This window comes from Cimex lectularius, unplaced genomic scaffold, assembly GCF_000648675.2.
Source record: "Cimex lectularius strain Harlan isolate CLEC.00 unplaced genomic scaffold, Clec_2.1 scaffold202, whole genome shotgun sequence".
Classification (NCBI taxonomy): domain Eukaryota; kingdom Metazoa; phylum Arthropoda; class Insecta; order Hemiptera; family Cimicidae; genus Cimex; species Cimex lectularius.
In genome coordinates, this window is record NW_019392803.1 from 265515 (window position 1) to 281066 (window position 15552).

The 15552-nt window shown below is 33.4% G+C and overlaps 2 protein-coding genes and 1 pseudogene across 2 annotated transcripts in view; 2 read left to right on the plus strand and 1 right to left on the minus strand.

Moving 5' to 3' along the window:
• Window positions 1-15552, minus strand: part of LOC106669366 (26S proteasome non-ATPase regulatory subunit 1) — a 438166-nt gene that overhangs the window by 250152 nt on the left and 172462 nt on the right. The window lies entirely within an intron of this gene.
• LOC112127334 lies at window positions 4304-4426 on the plus strand (annotated as a pseudogene).
• Window positions 9613-15552, plus strand: part of LOC106669367 (5-hydroxytryptamine receptor 2A) — a 31385-nt gene continuing 25445 nt past the window's right edge. The window contains exon 1 of the mRNA XM_014398792.2: window positions 9613-9756. The gene's annotated coding sequence lies outside the window, so the exon portion shown is untranslated. The remainder of the gene's footprint in view (window positions 9757-15552) is intronic.

The window sequence follows — 15552 nt, forward strand, 5'->3', positions numbered from 1 at the left end:
TGCGGTGTGGTGTGACGTAGGTTTTAGAAAAAAATTTTCTTTATCGTGCCAACGTTTCGATCTTTATTGAGATCATCTTCAGGACTCAAAGTGTCTGTTTTCCGTGTCATTCTTGTCGGTCATGTTGAGAGTCCGTTTATTTAAGGAAATGTTTTACTCTTCAAAATAAACATAACACAAAAACCGAAAAGTCTTAATTGGTTCGAATATCTTACTATATCAAACTCAAATTCCACAACCAGCAAAATCCTATTCGGGAACATATTATTTATTCATAATAAATAGCTAAAAATAACAGTTTATATGGAAAAATGTTAAAATTGACTACTAAAAAAGCCAGTAATTGGAAAGCTTTTTCAAAAGCTTCGTGACATTTGAAAGAAATTCTAATTTACTGTCAATAAAATTTCCTCTTTTTTAAACCACTCTAAATATTATTTTTACACACTGAATTGAAAACACAATTAACTGATTAAAAACATAATCGATGAAATTAAGCGAGGACAAGCTTAATAAAAATGAAACTTAAAATAAACCCTCTGTAAATTGAAAATTTCCAGAAAATCGAACGTAAGCTGATTTTAAGCTCTTACGATGAATAACAAGTTTAAGCTGTCGTTTTGCTTATCATTTTATGTTAAACATTTTAACACAAAACACGCGTGAAAACAAAATGAAACAACATTCAATGTGAAACTAAGCTTTCAAAGGATAAACTATTTCTTTACCACATTCAACCAACCAGCGTTCGATGTGCCAGGAAGAAAAAGTAATTAATGGAACTAAGTCCCGCAAACTTTCAACGGCGAAAGAATTAACAATTTCTCTTTTTAAAGTAAGGAAAATTGAAAATTTGTGTGATTTCTTTAAGGGCTTAAAAATTAATCAAAGGTAAAACTTCTATTCACTGTGAAGAAAGGCATTTGCAACATACCTTTTACAAATTATCAATTAACTAATTATAAACTGGTAAAAACTTTTAGATGTATTAATGGAAATGTGATTTATACTTTCAGAGACGCGCGCGCGAGCTTGAGCATATTGTAAAATTCATGGTACTCGTAATTCAAAAGACCTATGTATTATACAATATTTCCCAGCTCTGGTCAAATGTATGAAAAGCTAAATTAAACCAACTAAGCAACGCAAAGTTTTACTAACAGTGGCACACAACGACAAGCTTTAATAATTCATCTTTTTGTAAAGGAAACTATTTAAAACGCAGTTTCCTCTAAACTGGTGATATAGGGGACACAGAAAGTTATTTTTTCCCAAATGTTGTTAGTGGTCAAATTATAGTGATTTAGTTATTTAAATATGATCATTGTGTGAATCATAACATTCAACGTCATGAAAAGATATGTAAACGTTTTGAACCATCAATAAATTTACGTTTATGAGCTTTTATCATGCTACACAAAAGTTGCCAATTCTTTTTCGATTGTTTAACTACAAATATCAGAAATAAAAACTAAACTACGTGAACTTTCACGATTTTCCGTTAAGTTCACAGTTGTATCGATTTCCCCTTAACAAAGATACATACTTTTCAGCAATGTTTTTCATCACGTTTTATCATCGTTACTTTTATCTTAAGTAAGATCCTAAACGTAAACTGTTAAATTTCGCAACAGAAAATTACTTGTTTTTGCACGAATCCTTCCCAGGGTAATCTGCACTCAACTACTTAAATTTGTTGTGCCGGTCATCTACTTGATACGTTAGCTTTTTCACAATTTGAACCATTAAATCCTTGGACTAGTACATTAAAAAAATGTTCTGATGGAGAGAAAAAAAAAGGATGATTCTACAGTCAAACTATGTTTAGTTTTTAAATTCACTAGTTTCGTGGTCCGCCTGACCAATATCTTTCAATTAATTAAGGTTTTTAGTTGAGATAAAAAAAAGTCAGTGTCACGAGCGGGATTCAAACCCACGATCTTCGGCTAGATACGCCGCTGCTCTACCACTTGAGCTATCGTGACCTCGATCCACTCGGACACTAACTTCCCATCTCAACCCCACCTTTTGAATTTTCTCTCCTTTTTGTCATTTTCCAAATGTCTTGTAATCTAATTGATTCTCGGCGACAAATGAAATGGCCACGGAGAGCTTTAGTGAAGGTATACTTCATTTAAACTTATTAAATTCACTAGTTTCGTAGTCCGCTTGACCAATTAATATCTTTCCATTAATTAAGGTTTTTAGATGAGATAAAATCGATAATTGGCGGCGTATCTACCCGAAGATCGTGGGTTCGAATCACGCTCGTGACACTGACTTTTTTTATCTCAACTAAAAACCTTAATTAATTTGTTTACTTTGTTGGTTTTGTTTTATTTCTAGATCAATTTGTACTATATACACATGAACATGAACAAGTAAACCCCGCTTTTTTGACAGATTGTCAACTTTATCTTAAAGTCTGGAACGTATGTCTAAGTGAGGAGGCATTCCTATAAGCTACTTTGAATCCTTCTCGCTTCAATAGTTGTCCGACTTTTCGTGAAAGTTCCCCAATGAATAAACAACCAAAACCTAACGTTACTTTTTGTGGTAGGGCGAGCGAGTCCAACTGTTGTCTTTTTAACTTTTTTTACTACCAATATATCAATAAATATTTTTCCATTTTGTTACTTGATAATGTTTTAACTGTTCTTTGTTCTTTCTTGAAATTAACTGTTTTTATGGGGGTGTTTTAACAATTACGCCAAATAAATCCAGCAAACTTATGGGCCCAAAGATGTGAAGAGTCAGCTAACATTGTGACAATTATGTGTCTGTCTATTGTTTTTACTTCAATTACAATATATTTTATACCTTAAAATTGCCTATAATAGATATTATTATAGACATTTTAAATCCTGAATGTTTAATCAAACTTTTTCACTGATTTCTAATGTGCATTTTATGTGAAGATGTAAAAAATTAATTAGTTGGAAAAATAGTCTTAAATCTTGAAATGATCCGGTACATATACAGCGGTTCTTCAATTTGTTTTACAATCATTACGTTTATGTTAACTAATAACAGAGATATAAATTGTTATATTTGTTCAGTTTCTATCTTGAACCTTTTCCCTACTTGTTCCCTGGTCAGATCATTTTTGTGAATGTTCATCAAAAGGAAATGTTTTTCTCGGGATTTGCCTAAAGTGAGGACAATTTTAACGATTTCCTCTTACCGATGACAAATATAAATAAACATCAACAATGTCTTCGACTTTTATAATCGTTATTTTTAGCTTAACATGAAGATATGAGATGTAAACTGTTAAATTTTTGCAACAATAAAACACAAGCTTTTCTTTTTTTTAAAAAAACCTTTCCAGCGTTCACCGCATACAACGTATGAATTTTTGGTATCTGCTAGAAATGATGATAGATGAAAAACTGAAAAAGAAAGGATTCTAGTTTCGATTATTAACATAGATTTGAATTAAGCTTTTTCAGGTTATATTACCCAGCTTGTCGGAATTAACGAATTCCGTAAAAAGGGATAATTCTTAAAAAAATTTATATTATTATTTTTATAGCGTTAGCAACTTCCGTGCATCCAAAGAATATTAAAAAAAACTTGGAACGACATCATACCTGTGCGAGCATTGAAGATGGCCACCTCCTTAATAGTCTTTTTTGTATGGAATAACTAGAACTGGGTATAAAATCACTCTAGATAGATAACACTACTGGCCCAGATGGGATCCTTAAGAATTTCTCCAAAATATTGGCTCAGCTGCAAAAGAAGTAGTTCTAACTTTCTTACATCAAGTATGGACTACATCCAAGCTCCTGGAGAAAAGACGAAGTGATTCCCATCCCAAAAAAAGACAGACCACTTGATGCGCTAGAACACTCTGACGAGCGTATTTTTTTAGCTGTTCGCGCAGTTGACTTTGGGGAGATTGCAGCTGTACCTGGGGTTGCTGTTCTTTTATTTGCGGACGACCTCGTCTTTCGGGCCACTGATATACATAAGACCTTGTCAAACAATCAAGCAGGGAATATTTTCGTATACAGCGCAGCACAGTTGAACAAGTAATCCATCTGACGCAGGGCATCAAGGAAGGGTTGCAAAGGAAACAGAGCACGCTCGCTATGTTTGTTGATCTAAAAAACGCCGTTGATAAAGTTTGGAGGGACAAACTCTTGGAGATTTTGAAATGCGGTCTAAGTGGATGCCTAAACAGAAGTGTGGCTTCTTTTTTCTCACAGCGCTACATCCGGTTTAGATTCCAAAATTTTACGTCCCCCTATAAAGAGGCCAAACAAGTGTCTCTACTTAGCCCATTCCTATTCGATGTAACCTTGCGCAGTGGCAACATCGTAATCAATGAAGTTCTACTGAGATGCGATTATTGCTAGTTGAAAACTATAAGCCTTCCTATTCGATGTAATGATAGATGATGTGTTGTCGACTATTAAGTATGTTCCTGGGGTTGCTGCTCTTTTGTTTGCGGACGACCTCGTCTTTTGGGCCACTTCAAGCCATATTCCTGTGCTAGCACCAATAAATGCTGCCGTTGATAAACTACATGCATGAACAAACACAAAGAAAATGATAGTGAACGTGCCTAAATATTATTACCAACTTTTCACACTCTATCCCAAGAGCCATCAAGTCTCCCTAAGGTTCGGTTCCGAAAACCTAAGACTTACAGAAGAAGCCAATTACCTTCGCATACTGGACACTGCAAAGTTAGCAACAAAAGAAGAGAACAGAATCCGACTACTCAATAGATTAACTAAGAAAAAATGGGGTGTGCGCAAGAGGTACTTTAGGATGTCTTATACAACTTATGTCCGCCCAACTCTAGAGTACGGTGGGAACTGCTAATTACTGCATCGGTTGCGACAAAAAAGCATTGCGCGTAATCATCGGTAGGCCACATTCAACTCCCCCAGCCATGAAAATACAGAGCAATCAAGAAAGTCTTGAGCTGCGCAGAGAAAGGATAGCAATCAACACGTTCGAAAGACTAAAAAGACTAGAAATCGATTATTGGGCCTCGCAAAAGACTAAAAACGCAGCATAGCTTCTTCGACGGGGATGAAGAAATTACCATCAGTAATGGGCTGGAGATGGAGAATAGAGTCGTTTTTTCTGCCCAGATCTAAAATAGAAAATACTATCAAAGTGAAGTGCATGCTAGGGTTGATTTCCAAAGTAAACAAGAGCACGACGCGAGAATGGGAGCTAAAAGCACCGACATTGGAAACAATCGCTGTCATATATCATTCACCCTCTTGAGCGCATATTTCAAACGATCTGCTACAACAGCAAATAGAAATGTACGAGCCGGGGTTTATTCTTACATAGGCACTTCAGGTCAGTTGGTAGAGTTTCGTCCAACTTCGATGGGGAGATCAGGGCCATATATCTTGCCCTCGTTTGGATTAACGGCCGAGCTGAAAATAAGTTAGTAATCCTAGTTGATCCTCAAGCAGCAATTTCTGCGTAAAATAGGGATCCTAACTGTATGCACCCCTGATGTAATCAACTGCCTCTCACTGATTAATAAAGCCGAGTCAGATGAAAAAGAAATAGTGTTTCAGTGGATTCCCAGCCACTGCGGATTGCACGGAAACGAGAGGGCGGATGCTTTAGCTCGAAAAGACCGGCGAGATAGGGTTAACGTTCTATTCAGCCAGAAGAATTTTGCAAAAACCCTTTAAATTGAAAGGTCAGGTAAGACGCTCCCAGGCGGCAGAAGGAAGTCTGAGGAATTATAGCTTACCATCTGACCTAAGAAGGGATTTGGCGGTTGCATGTTTCCGGGTGACCACGGGGCAGGACTAACTCAATAAACATCTGTTCGGGATCGGAGTGGCGGATACCCCTGTATGCTTTGCGGCCAAGGTGAAATGGACTACGACCACTTGAAGCTATGGCAGGCGTCGGGGAGTCGGTTAGTGCAAAAAAAAAACAGTACAGCCGACAGACGAAAATTTATTGGGTTACGCGGAGTCGGGTAGCCTGAAGGCTAAAGACTGGCGTAGGATAAAAAAAAATCTAATTGTCTAATTGTCCAACAATTTAGATTTCCTTTTCCTATTTATCCCTTTCTATATAATCCTGAAAGGATAATCTGGCCGAACCATTACCAACACATTGTTTCCCTTCGTCGGCTCTTTTCACCTCAAAGAAGCCGACGCCTTATACATAAATGTCATTCTATAACGACTTCCTTCCCCACCCCTTCAAATCCACGTATATAACATAAAACAGCAAAATCTCACCGGCACTCTCACCTCGACACGCAAGAATGGCACAATTACACAGAAGACAAACACTTTGAGTGAGTAGAAATACTTTGATTGAATATAAAAGATATATTTTGCATTGTATAAACTCACTTTTCCACATCCTAAATGTATTTGTTAAATGTAAATAATGTTTGTAAATCCCAGGCCCTGAAGATGATCTCAGTAAAGATCGAAACGTTGGCACGATAAAAAAAATGTTTTTCTGAAACCTACATCACACCAGACCGCATCTCACGATTTCTGAATAATTAATAAAAAATATTGTTATTGTACGTATTATATTTTATTTTTAAATAAAAGTGTCTTTGTTACTGTGAGGTTTGTTGCAATAGCGCAATTCAGTCATAAGATAATTCAAAACGCGAAAGGTATAAACTGCTTATATTTGGTTATATTTCATACGAAACGACCCAATAGAAATGTATAGGCCAATGACTTCGATCAAGCCGATATCGTTCAAACACGACCGATAAACAACGAAAATATACATTCCGAAAAACATTCTCTATGTACAAAAGAAGTAATTGACACATGCATTTCTTCCTTGGACTATTTCAAAATCGTATTGTTACCAACAGAAATTTTTTTCCAGATAAGACAGAAAAGAAATGCTATTTATTTTGTATAATTGTATAATTAAATATTGTAGCGAATTGAAATTTATATTAACTGTATTAAAAATGAAAGAATTTGAAAATAAAATCAATTCAGTTTGCTCTTAAAAACAATTTTTCCCCTAATTTTTTCCCATTTATACGAAACTTAAAATGTTAAATCATGCTAAATTATTATGTTAATTCTACTGAGAGTCGAGATTTCTGTAACGTTTTATTCCTATATCCTATTGTGGTGAGAGAAAAAATATTTATGGGTATAAAATAGTCAATTTTTATCCTATGGGGATGGAATGTGTATTACGTATTTGGTTCATGCAATAAATAGAAAAAAAAGTATGTTTTAATATTTCTGAGTGGGTATAATTCTTTACATGCCTTATGCCTTTACAATTAAGAATCAATTTTTTCCATTCACAATAATAATGTATAAATATTACATACTTATATTTAGAAATATATTAGTTAAGAGAATTCTTGTGATATTAATGGTTAATACTTGTAGTTATACCTATAATATGATCGACAAACTATATAATAAGTCTTAAAAAATAAAATTAAACATCATAACTAAACAAACAAAACTAGCGACATGAACAATCTACACCGTAACCATGGTATATGTAAATTTTAACGATTTACTGTAATCCATATGTGCTTAACATAACATATAAGCATGAAATAAATCACTTCTGAAAGGATGATGAAGAAAATTCAGTAATATGATTTACAGCCCGGATGATGAAAATTTATCTCTTCGGACGGCCCACGGTAGATAGATAGAATGAGAGGGGTAACGAAAGAATGAATATTGTTTGATATTCAAATTAAAAAAACCCGACAAATTTCAAAAATATATTCGAAAAACAGGAGGGAGGAATGGTGTGGGAGAGTTGAGTGAGAGAGAGAGTGAGTGAGAGAGAGCGAGAGAGAGAGAGAGTGAGAGAGAGAGTGAGAGAGAGTGAGAGAGAGTGAGTGAGAGTGAGAGAGAGTGAGTGAGAGTGACCGAGCGAGAGCGAGAGAGAGAGAGTGAGTGAGTGAGTGAGTGAGTGAGTGAGTGAGTGAGTGAGTGAGTGAGTGAGTGAGTGAGTGAGTGAGAGAGNAGAGAGAGAGAGAGAGAGAGAGAGAGAGAGAGAGAGAGAGAGAGAGAGAGAGAGAGAGAGAGAGAGAACCTAAACGAATATTGTATGCGCAAACTTTTCACCTTGGGCAAAAATGGAATTTAAATCTCCTGGCACAATTGTAATGTGTAAACATTATTAAGATCGGAGGTCAACATTATCTCATCAGATAAGAGTACTAAATATAGAAAGCATAACGTAGTAGACGGCTTTTAAAAAGAAAAACAAAACAAAATGTGTAAAAAATTACATTTCGTATATAGTGATAAAACAACAAAACAATTAATGTACAATTTCTGACATTTTTGTTGACCTTTAGATTTTATGTGCCTGTTAGAATAAAAAAAATCACTACTTAAAGATTACTTCTTGACAGAATTCTAGCACCTCGGATCACTTCTAGTTTGACATAAACGTAATGGTAAAGATTCATGGCAATGCGTGGTGATTGGTGACCGTTAATCGATAATTATTCAGAAATCGTGAGATGCGGTCTGGTGTGATGTAGGTTTCAGAAAAACATTTTCTTTATCGTGCCAACGTTGCGATCTTTATTGAGATCATTTGATTGAGATTGAAATATTTTGATTGAATATAAAAAATATATTTTGCATTGTATAAATTCACTTTTCCACATCCGAAATGTATTTGTTAAATGTAAACAATGTTTGTAAATCCCAGGCCATGAAGATGATCTCAATAAAGATCGAAACGTTGGCACGATAAAGAAAATGTTTTTCTGAAACCTACATCACTCCAGACCGCATCTCACGATTTCTGAATAATTCATGGCAATGATCAAATTGTGGCATTTTGTGGTCCAAGTGAAAGTGTACAATAAAAAAATATAGAGCTAAGATAACAAATAAATAATCTGGATTCATGAATGAAAAAACAAATTCAATTTTTATCTGACAAGCTTTCGACTTATTTTGTGGCTATTACCAAGGCAAAACAATCATAAACATATCCACAAATTGGCATATTTAAATTTGTAATCGATGGTTTCAAATTTTTTTGAAGACATATTCAGTTACTAATTACTCTAAGGACTCTAACACTCTTTTCCATTTTTTTTTTCATTTCACTCATCCAAATTATTCGTGCATAGAAAACAATTTAAACAACAAACGAAACGAGAAGATAACTAATAAATTGTACACACCGTAAGGAAATCTAAATGGTTCCATCGTCTAAGCAGGATGAGTTCTAAGATAAAGAGTAGTTGGGTACAGGAAGTTAAAAAAGAGGCCGGCCATAACAAAATTGGGCAGATTACAGAAAGAGGCCGAGATACTAGAGCAGAGAGGAAAACAATACACCTATACTTCTATATTGACCTGCGTAGTGCAAAGCCCAAAGATGTAATCCGGTTCAAGAAAGACTCAGATTATCCCTGGTGAAAAAAACCGAGACAAAGCATAGTGAGATTTACATCCACAACTAAATGAATTAGTCCCGGAGTGGAGTGGACCGGCCATCCTCCGAAGTATAACGGCCTTCCGAGGTCCGCCCGTCTGCTCCATCGGATTGGTTCAAAACACAATTAACACCTGGACAGAGTCGAACTGTAAAATGCACACTGGCCATCTATCTATATATATTTTAATTTTAGAATTCCGCTGGAGCGCATGCTCGCTTGCATGAGTCGGCACGAAGTGGGGCCTTCTTGCTCCCAGTCAACACAGAGTGCCAGTGTTCAGTGGCAGCATGTTCCGACCACTCAGCCGACAACACAACCCTCCCTAGTACACGGTAAATTTCAGGGCAAAAAAAGTCATAATTCTTATTTTCCCTTATACAAAAGACCAAATAAATCATCCAACTGAACATTTAAAATATTTTGAAACGTTAGAAAAAATTTACAACAGCAGAGCAAAAATTTTCTGTTCACGAAATTACTTTCTTTTACATTTTAGATTTTTTTAAACCGGTCAAAAAATTTCAGACAATAAAAATTTATCTTTTCTACGGACGAAAACGCAAAATTTCAAAATTCAAATTCCTCCTTATTTATTTTAACGCGTGATACAAACCATACATGTTTCGGAATATATCCTCTTTTTTTTATTAATTTCCTTAAAGGACAAAACTACTTCTCTATTTTTAACCAGTCAAAATTGTTCAATCTAAAAAAAAATTCTTTTTAAAGACGTAGACGTTAGCTCTCGAGGTTTCAGATCCCTCTGTATCTATTTGAATACATAACACAAGCCCATAAATATTGTAACTACAAAGATCCTCTCTTTTTCGCTGAAATTCTTTTAAGAAACGATCTTGAATCAACAGACGAATAATACAAAAAAATCTTCAGACTATAAGATTTTTCGCTTTTTATAATTTAAGACGGTAAAATTTGAAATCTCAGATTGCCGCCTATATCTTACTTTGAAGTTTTTCTCTATTTTCGAAGGGCTACTAGCGATGTTAGATTTAAAGACAGTTTTGTTTTTTAAACCTTCAAAACAAATTTATACAATAAAATTTGCGTTCTATAACCGATGGTGAAATTTCTCCCTTTATTATCCTTTAAACAAATAAAGCTGTCCAAAATTTAATTCTTGCACAAAGAACGTAAAATTTATATCATTTTTCTAAACAATATTAAATAGCTTTTTCAAATAATATTAATAATACATCAGACCGCGTTTTTCAGATAGTTATTTTGTATTCTCGTGTTTTTTACATTTTATCAGTAAAATTCAACAGAGTAGTTATGTACAATCATAATTATAATCATAATATATAATTATTATCTCATTTTTTAATGGACTCCTTAAAACATGAAATATGAGATCTCGTCGATATTTAATTAAAAATTTAGTAACCGCGCTAAATCTAACTGATTATCAAATTTATCCCTTTCTATCCAGCATAGTCTTCAAAACGTATTAAAAATAAACTGATAAATTAAAATACTTTGTTTCAAAAAATACTAAAAACAAATCAGCCGACATTTTTAAGACTTTTTTCTGTTTTCTCGTTCAAATTTTCGGTAAAATATGAACCTTATTCTACATAGCACTGAAAGTTTAACATTTTCTCTTTTTTTAATAGACTGCTAAAAAAAAATATCTCAATCTCATACAAATGTTAATATTTATTAAGAGCCATACATCGAACTTATTATCTAATTTCTTTCATTTTGTTCAACGTATTATAATTAAATATGGACTTAGTTCTAATTTAATTAAATGTAGTTTCTCTCTTTTGTTCGATTTAAAACAAAATTATACTCAGTGGAATATGACATTTCAAATTTAAAGAACAGTAAAAGTTGACACATGTACACGGGGAAAAAACGAATTGGGCAAGAGCCCGAGAAATCGATTTCTCAATAAAAATTAAATGATGAAATGGTTTTAATGAGTCCTGGAAATTGCCCATATAAAATTTAAACAAATAACTTTTAATTCCTCGATGGAATGAAGTCATTAAAAACAATAATAACTCAATCCATATTTTTATGCCTTCACAATTTTCTGTTCTTTTATCATTTAAATCATCTTAGATCTAAACTTAAGGAAAAGTCTAAAATATTTAGGGAAAACGGGAGGGCAAAAATATTGAAATTATGTTTAATTTTTTTTCCATTTCCTTTACTCTCATCTTGTTTTTTCGATAGGACTGAAACCAGGCTATTTATTTTTATTCAACAAGATGCTTTTTTCCAACAGACTTATTTCTTAAATTTTAATATCCGTTTAAAATAACATTATTATTATTAATTTTTAAGGGCATTTTAGCGGCTAAATTATTATTATTATTTTTAAAATAAATAACTCTTAAAATTTATAAAACACTCTTTTAAAGCATATTTGTAAACTGAAAACAAAGCTGGAAGTGACAATAAACTTAATAAAGTCTCGTTGTCAGGCAAGCAAGTGGAAAAAATAAGTACTGATAGTGGATAACTTCAACAAAAGACCACGGAAAGTTGATACAAATCTAAATTCCTCGCCCCCTCGAAGTAAATTGTTTACCCACTGTTTATTTTTTGCGCCGAGGAATATCTGACGTGTTGACGTGTTCAGTCATCGGAATCGAAAGATGAGACGATAATTGTTCAATCGGTCAGGAAATTCGGATTTCTAATTTTAATTCTAGTAGTAGAAGTATTGGAAAGCAAGGAAGAGAAGGTGGTCAACACGCCTCAGTCACAATTCGGTCAATATTGCAGGTAACTTTAAAAAAAATAATATCTGAAGAGCACAAAATCTATTAATTGCTTGCATTACAAAACGCCATCATGGATATCACTTCACACAACATGCAGAACTCGCTGCACGGAATAAATACAATAAAAATCCTTTCCTCCTAAGATAAATCAATCTACTAAAAGGTTTAATAAATATTCATTTATAATTTCGGTGGATTACTTTTGTTAGAAAACAACTAACCAACAAACTACTGCGTATAATTCAACAATTTACGTTTTTACTGTCAGAACAATTTCTCTGTGTTTGCAGAAATTATACAACCCTTTTGTACCCAAAAAGGAGTGGCCTTATTGCCTTTCAAATTGCGCCGAGTGTTGTCTCACATATACGAAAAAATTAACATAATATAGCCCGGAATTATTCTTCCTTTTAAAGGGGATCCAACAGTTAATGTCTTTTTTTAAAGAGAGAGAGAGAAAATGCTTAAATCAGTCAAACTATTGACGACTTGACTTTAGTCGTGTCATTTTTCGATGGGAATAAACTTCGGTCAAGTGTAATAGAAATTCATTGAAATTCAATTATTTTTGTTTAACCAGGCATTTTGCCGAAGTCGTCCATCACTGAAGAAATATTTTAGAGATTAGTAAACTTCGGAGAAACTAGAGAAGACCTCTTTTCGTCAGGGAAGTCAATTTCGGTCAGTATAAAGTGGAATGTTATTTACGTTGGAGTTTTACGTTTAAAATATAGAAGCAATTCCATGCTAAACATAAAACATTTAAAATCGACAATTTTTGTAGAATACATTATGCATAACTCCATAATCCAATAAAAGATCTACGCGTTCATCATTTTTGGTAATGATGGAGTTCATTATCCATTAAAAAAATGTAGTGAGTTAACTAGAAAATAAGACATTTTGTCTAGGGTAAATTATAATAGTAATTATTTTAGTTAGTGGTAATCGCTCTAAATAGTTCAAAATACCTCACTCCATGGAGAATTGACTAGCTGGATGGTCAAAGCGATTTATAAATAGAACTTATCCAAAAGTCAAATTTGAATGCTTAAACGCTGAAGAAATTAAGTTTGTGAATGATCGACTTCATGCAGTTTTCAACTCCTTAGGATAGTCCATCAGTCATATGTATGTAATCTAGATGCCAAACAATTCGGTCAAAAAGGGAGAAGATTAAAGTCGATTTTTACGGACCTTCTTCAAAGTGTCACCGACAGTGCGTTAGATATTTCCAAATCTCCGGGAGTTCAGAGGTTTAATTAAAATCAAAAGAGGAGGTGAAGGGCCGAGGGGAACAGGGAAAAAAAGCCCGATTTCGATACCAGCTGTACCAAACCAAACAATGACAGAAGTTAAGCTTTTACAATTGAACAGTAAAAACAATCCACCTACAAAGCTATATCGGCCCAAGTTCGCCGAAACCAGTATGAAGACGACTTACAATTCAAGCCAGTTCATACATTTCACATCGTGGAAAACCCACCCATGACACAGGTCAACAGAAACAATACACAAGTTAACAATTCCGTATTAAATTTGATTTGATTTTTTCAACCCAACAAACAGTGAACATTATAACCGGACATAGACAACAAAAAATCAAGCCAGTTTTAATTTATTAAAATTAAATTTGTTAAATCCACTAATTAATTACATTTTACACAGATCAGGTACCACGATATAAAAATAATCATTTAAATTAATCATAATTAGAGGGGCCTTCGGTAAAAATGTCAGACACGCCGACATCATAGTTATTGTCTACAAGCATTCGAGTCAACTAAAGTCAAAATAATTTGATCAGACAATGTTAATTTTTATTACGACAGTCGCTGAGTTACAATATTTTCAAAAATATTCTCGAATCTATGTGCAGCAGCAGGAAAAATATTGTTGTTTAGATTTAGCATGGCGTAAATGTTATGAGAAGATAAAGTACTTTAGATCCAGTTGGGCACACGCTTAGATTTATTATAGATAAATGGTTTTCATAAAATTTTACTCGCACTTACTTTCATTTCTGTTGAATTTTTTTTCTATCATTACACGAACATGAAATATTCACAAATCAAATGACTTCCAAACCAAATTTAGCTTTTACAAAATCAATTAAACCTGATGGATAAAGTTCTAAACCGCATTCCTTTAGAATAAAGGTAAAAAAAAAAACATCATCATTAGACTTTTAAGTATGTATATTCGTAATGTGTAATATACTTTCAAACTTTTCAAGTTAAACCAACAATTTTATGTGTGGTGTTTAATGAAGATGATCTCAATAAAGATCGAAACGTTGGCATGATAAAGAAAATGTTTTTCTAAAATCCACGTAGCACCAGACCGCACCTCACGATCTCCAATTAATTAAAAATTTTATGTTGAATAAATAATCTAATAGGAACAAAATATAAATATAAAAAAATAACGGTTCTGCCAAGTAAGCAATTATTATTCAGAAATCGTGAGATGCGGTCTGGTGTTATGTAGGTTTCCGAAAAACATTTTCTTTATAGTGTCAACGTTTCGATCTTTATTGAGATCATCTTCAGGGCTCAAAGTGTTTGCTTTCTGCGTAATTGTGCCATTCTTGCGTGTCGTGTAGGGCAGATTTTGCCGTATCCCTGATACATTTGCAAATACAAAAAAAATGTCTAAAGGTAAAGTGCAGTACTTAAAAAAAGTACAGTAAAGTACGTAAAAAGAACTAAGTTTCGTGTAAATTAAGAAAGTAACTTGAGCCACACCAATGACTATTACATTTAATTAATATGTAAAAAAAACGTAAATTTTTATAAAGCATGACTTGGACATTCTTACTGCTGTCGGAGGCCACATCACATCCATAGCTTAGTAGATAATTATAATTTATTTGAAACGTCTTATTTTACTTTTAATAAAGTTTGAAAGTATCAACTTCTAAAGTATTTTCCTTCCAACTGATTATGTTAATTTGAGGCTGAATAAGTTGAATTAGAAAAATTAAAAACTTATTTAAAAAAGTTATAAATTGGTTTAGAAAAAGTTCGATTTAATCCGGAAAAGATTGATTTAGGCTTTTTTTTACTGAAGTTATTTAAGACATTTATTTACTAGTGTTTGGACTTAGACTATGATTCAGGGTTTTTTAAATGGAAGATATCAAAATTTCAGACCAAACATTAAACTAAAACAGGAACTTCACTTTTTTTCAACTAAGACGGAACTCATTAAAATATTCATTTTATACTAACTTCATTAAGGTAAAGTAAAAATAAATAATTATTTTAATGAACACTTCTCACCTCTTCATGGTTTTTTATTCACAATTAAAATATAAGCTTTTGAAACCATGACCAGATGGTTAGCCTTTCTTTATAAGTGTTAATAACT